Genomic DNA, 6,000 nt, shown 5'->3' with positions numbered 1-6,000 from the left:
GTGTTTTCATGAGAATATCTGGCAGCCATAAAATGTACTTTTTAGGTTAAGTATTGCTAGAACATATAAAAAAATGTCAAGGGGCTAATGATAATGGTTTGTGAAAACAATGTTCACCTGAAGGCAGGCAGCTTCATGTTTCAGTTCTCCACATCTGAAGACAAGTGGGTTTTATGATGTTCTGAAAGTGTATTAAATTTTTTCAAATTGTGTTTCAATTATTACAATTTTAAGTGATGCAAATAAAGTTGTGTGGTCCATTCGATTTGAAAAATGATGAATTGAATGCTGTATGCAAAAAGGATCTTCCAACTTGGAGTTTTTAGGACTTTTCATGTGAAAAAGTGCATTGCAAATAGATCAAGGGTGTCATTGAACGATTCCTTTCTTAAGTATGTTCATACAACAAAACTGTTTTTAAGGTAAGTATTATAGAAGACTTTAGATAAATGATAGGCTAACTTATTGACATCTCAATCTGGTTATCTTGTACTTACATTTAGAAATTACAAATGTCTACATAGATTAAAAGTTATTTACACATGCAGCAGAAACTTAAGATTGCTTACTTTCTTCTTTTGCTTGAAGCAGTAAAAGGGCCCAAGCAGTTACTCCATAAACTTTGAAATATAACCCTCTGTATTCAAATCATATGTATCTACTCATGTATTGCCTTTTGTTGAGGACAGTCAGGACTGCTCCAGGTCCCTGACTTCAAGATTCTCATGTTATGGTTAGATAAAGAAACCAACATAAGAAATAATTAAATCTTCCATGTACCACATGCCACGTGACAAATATCATATATCAAGTTAGGGGGTTATCAACAAGAACTAAAAAAGGTGAGAGGCTTTTTAAAGAACATAGGAATTAAAATTAAATTTGAAGTACAGTGCATGTAAGGTGTCTGTGTGAGAAGTCATACTGTTCTCCTATGAGAACAGTTTCATCAAGAAACAGGATGATTATTTTGAATTATAGAAACAAATTATAGAAACTCTCATGACTAGGATAATAATCAACTTTGTTCTTTATTGATGTAAATTGAATGTATTAGTTTTTAAGAAAATATGTAAAGCCAGGGGTCTGCCTGAAGATGTATAGATCTCATCTTCCAGGAGGAGTTCATTATATCAGGTATGGTTTTAAAGTGTCTACACGCCTTTTGAAATAAGACAAGTTATAGCATTTTGAGACATCTTTGGACAATGCCAAATCTCAATGATACTGCAAATCTAAAAAAACACGAAATACTTGTCACAGAAATCACCTTATTGTCATCCAATCTTGGGGCTATTGGCTTGGGATGGTGGAAAATTACGAACACCAAAAAAAAAATTGTAGATTCTGTAATTTCCCTGCCTTTTGCAATTTTACTTTTTTCCCCCACAGCTAAGTTTTCATTTTAAAGAAATACATTTCCTCCCTTTTGAGTAGTAAGGATTAAAAACCTTTAAACTGCCTCTTCAATTGAGAAGTTATTTCACAGCTCTGCTAGTTTCAACCAAACTAGGGAGAAAAAAAAACTATAAAATAAGCTGTAATTACTTCTTTTCCATTAAAAGAAGTCGCACAGGATTTAGGGTTCTTTAAAACCAACATGTTGTTTTCAGGATTTTTACCATTTCATAGGCACTCGGCTCAAGTTATACTCTGAGAATTACCAAATCACTTTGCATCTCCTTAATTTCAATTGGAATTCTGATTGTCATTATTAAAAGCTGTTGACCTAACCACTGAAGTCATGTTCCAATGGTCCATTGACTTTATTTCGGTGAATGACAAGCCTGACAGGCTATGAATGTGAAAACCACAAGAGCTACCACCCCAAGTCTGTCATTAATCAGAAACCCCAAACCATGAACATTAACTAGTACTTTTAAACAAATCATTATTTTCAGTGTCTGAAGTATTATCAGACTTATAGCAGGGAGCCTGAAGGGGACAACCAAAGACATAAATGGATTATAGTTTCTATTTTTTCTTCACTTCAAAGATTTGTAATGATATGAAGGACATAGGACTAAGCAAATAAGCCATAATGAATCAGTGGAAAGCTGCTATACAACATTAAGGGAAAATGTTAGAAATCAAAACAATGAGGATGACTACAGCACTGTTGAGGAACTAATCCATCAGGCAAAAATCAATTCTCTTGTTGTCATTAAATAATGCAAACATGTCTGAGAAAAGTGGAACCTGTAAAGCAATGTGCATGTGATGGCTATGTTAAGGACACAAACTGAGATACAAAAGCAAAGGACTTCACAAGATAGTCATTTCTGTTCAACTCCTGTATTACTTATAGGTGACTCCTTGAAATGCCCTCAGAAAGACAGAGTTCCATATTATCTTTTTGATAGCAGTTGAGGGTACCGTAAGAAAGCCTTTTCAGTGTTATACAGTGTCCATAAATATCGACAACACTGAAGGTTGTGGCAATTAGGTAGAAGGGCATCACTTTAATCTAGTGACAGCCTGGACCTTACATTGCAAGGAGATTCCACAAACACAACAACTTAAGTCAAATGCAAGAAGTCACTTGAATTTAATAAAACATCAATTTTTCATTCCAGTTTCCTTGATTCAGTTGTAAGTATTAAAAATGTTTTTTTTCTAGCACATGATTAAATTCAGGTACAGAGTGGTGGGCCAGCTGAGATTGAACAAGGGAAATGAAGTCCTAAAGATCATGAATCAGTCTGAGTTTAAGGCCAGCCTGGATTACACGGGAAGTCTAAGACCAGCCTTGGCTAAAAGGAAAACTCTGTTTCAAAGAAACAATTCTGATAAATGTGGGTTTCTGGTACAGCATTTGCCTCCAATGACTTGAGTTCATTCCCCACACTGCCATACCAAAAAGAATTGCAGACTATATACTGCTCTCCTGCCTCTAAATCATGCATTGTAGCAGAGTTAGCATGGCCCACAGCTTTCTGTTCTTCTCAGGATTTGTAGAGATTTAAAAGTATTTTGCTCCTACCAAAAGCATCACTGCAGTATGTTTTCCTGTGGAAAAGTGGAGGGTTTGAGGTCTTCACCAGTATTCACATGCCTTCATTAAGTACATCTCCCTTCTTCCTGTTTTCCTTTTCTTCCTCACACAAATGGCAACATGTACTTCTATGCTATGCTGCCTATATGTTTTTCTTTACTAAGTTTTAGAACATGAATCTTTGTTTTTATATTAACTTTATGACTAAGAGTAAGTTTATAAAAACGATGTGTTGGATGCCTTTTTTTAAAATTTTACGTCTTGGCCACAGTTTCCTCTCCCTGTTCCCATCCCCCAGTCCTCTCCCCCTTTGTTTCTGTTCAGGAAAGGGTAGGTCTCCCATGAATATCAACAAAACATGGCATGTCAAGTTGTGGTAAGACTAAGCACCTCTGCACATATTAATGCTAGGCAAGTCGACCCAGTCTGAGGAGTAGAATCCCAAAAGCCAGGAAAAGAGTCAGAGACAGTCCCTGTTCCCACTGTCAGGAGTCCCCCAAGAGGATCAAGCTACACAACTATGCAGAATGCCTAGGTCAGCCCCATGTAGGCTCCCTGGTTGTCAGTTCGGTCTCTGTGAGCTCCTATGATCCAAGGTTAGTTGATTCTGTCGGTTTTCTTGTGATGTCCTTGACCCCCCTGGCTCTTACAACCTCTTTTTCCCCTCTTCTGCAGGAATACTTGAGCTCTGCCTAATGTTTGGCTGTGGGTCCATATCTGTTTCCATCAGTTGCTGGATGAAACCTCTCTGATGACAACTGGGCACCAGTCTATAGAGAATAGCAGAATATCATGAGGCATCATTACATAGACTCTTTTCCCCTTCAGTCCTGATGGTTCTATCCTAGGTCTCTGGGTCATCCTGGTGCTCCAGGCAGTATCAAGGGTGGGTTTACTCTCATGGCTTGGGTTTCAGGCTAGACTGGTCTTTGGTTGGCCACTCCCTCAATCTCTGGGTCATCCTTACTCCAGTACATACCATAGGCAGGATAGACTGTAGGTTGAAGGTTATGTGGCTGGGTTGGTTTCCCACTCCCTCCAGTTGAAGTCTTGCTTGGTCACAGAAGATGGCCAGTTCAGGCTATGTATCTGCTAATTGCTAAGAGTCCTATCTGGGGTCATCCTTGTAGATTTCTGGGAGATTCCCTTGCACCAGGTTTTTTTCCTGACCCTTAAAATGCACCTCTTTCCAGTAGTCTCTTTCAGTGCTCCCTCCCTCTCTCCTTACCCCCAGCCTGATTGTTCATGCTCCCCTCCCCACCCGTCTTTTCAAGCATTATGGTATGATTGTAAATCTCTATGTGAATCTAACACTTGTAAAATTTTCTTTTGAAATGTGAATAATATAGTTTCAAATGAAATATAGAATACTTAGTTAAGTAAAAATTCAGATAAATTGCAAATAATTGTTTTTTTATGCATCCATCCCAAATATTTCATGACTCATATTTATTCAAATTTTATTTATTTTTCTGGAATTCATGTTCAAGTATTATCTCATACTTTTTGTGTAATTTTAGTTTTGCTACACCCACTAATACTACAGATAATCAAAAGGTAAAATAGTTGCTCTCATTTCATTGAGATTTTTTTTTTATGTCTAAGCATCTGAATTCTCAAGAAGGCAGTACTGTATTTGGCATAATTCTAGGAGATGGAAAGAGCATTGGAAAACAAGAACCTTCAATGAACAGCTCTGCTAGGGTAGCAATGCTTGATTACTTAGCAATAAAAAAAATCAAGTCTTCTTAATATTAAAAATAAACCAAATCTCACTAAATAATGGTGAGTGTTTCTAGAAGTTAAAACAATAAAATGTTATCAGCTGGGCATGATGGCGCATGCCTATTATCCCAGAACTCAGTAGGCTGAGACAAGTGGATCTCTATATTTGAGGTCAGTCTGCCCTACAGAGTGAGTTCCAGGACAGCCAGGGCTACATAGTGAAACCCTGTCTCAATAAAAAACAAACAAACAAACAAACAAAAATGTTGCTAACCTTATATAGTGTAGTATTTTTTTACACAAGTTGATCATTCTTTTGGTCAGAAATTAAATACATTTAATGACATTTAAGCAGCTAAGATGGGAAATGTGGTATTTCACATTTTCTTGCATTTTGAGAGAATATGAGAAAGATATAAAAGTAGTTTAATCAACATGAATTAGTCCTTGAAATTTTACTTACTTAAGGTAAGTCACTCCAAGTTTTCTATTGAGAAAGAATGTCTATGGCATACTGAGTGGATAACACCAAGATGATGTAAGAAGTCATACTATAAACATCATTACAGGTTATATAAAAGTGTAGATTGGATTGATTTGGAAAGATAGAGACTTGAAGGCGAATAACACTAAAAACCCTAGATGTTTTGGTAAAACAAATATGGGAAGTCTGAACATAATGGACTGGGGAGTAAAGTACCATGCCACATGAGGACTTAACTTCAACTCTCAGGATCTATGTAGGCATAGTGGAGCATCAGTAACCAACTCTGGGGTAAGTAAATTCCTAACACTCACAGATAAATTGATGAGCGGCAGTTTCAGTGAGAAATCCTTTCTCAAGAAATAATGAGGACTTCTGTGCAGCTTCCAGGCACTTCACCTGGTACTCAGACTTCCCACATCCTCTTCCAGAGTATATCCCAGTGAGCTCCTCTGGCATCTCTACCCATGCCTTTTCTGCATCCCACCAGATCTAGACTTCACCAATGTATAGCCTAGCATGGACTCACCTGTCTGTACTACAAGGGAGCTCTAAGCTGCAGCCAGGATTCTCCCTTCCTACCTCCCAGCCCATAGGACTCTTTCATTCTATTTCCAATCTTTACACTCCAGCACTGGAAAGAGAAGCACACCATGTACACCAGCATACCAACCTAGTCCCTTCTGCCCATCTGATTTCATTCTACCCAAGCCATTTCCGTGGTCTAGACCCAGCCTTCCTTCACATCCTATCTTCTGCCACAACCTGCTCTGTTCATAACAAACTCAGAGGTAAC

Source organism: Peromyscus californicus, unplaced genomic scaffold (assembly GCF_007827085.1).
Source record: "Peromyscus californicus insignis strain IS unplaced genomic scaffold, ASM782708v3 Scaffold_15__1_contigs__length_86483966, whole genome shotgun sequence".
Taxonomy (NCBI): domain Eukaryota; kingdom Metazoa; phylum Chordata; class Mammalia; order Rodentia; family Cricetidae; genus Peromyscus; species Peromyscus californicus.
Note: the sequence above shows the minus strand (reverse complement) of the source record.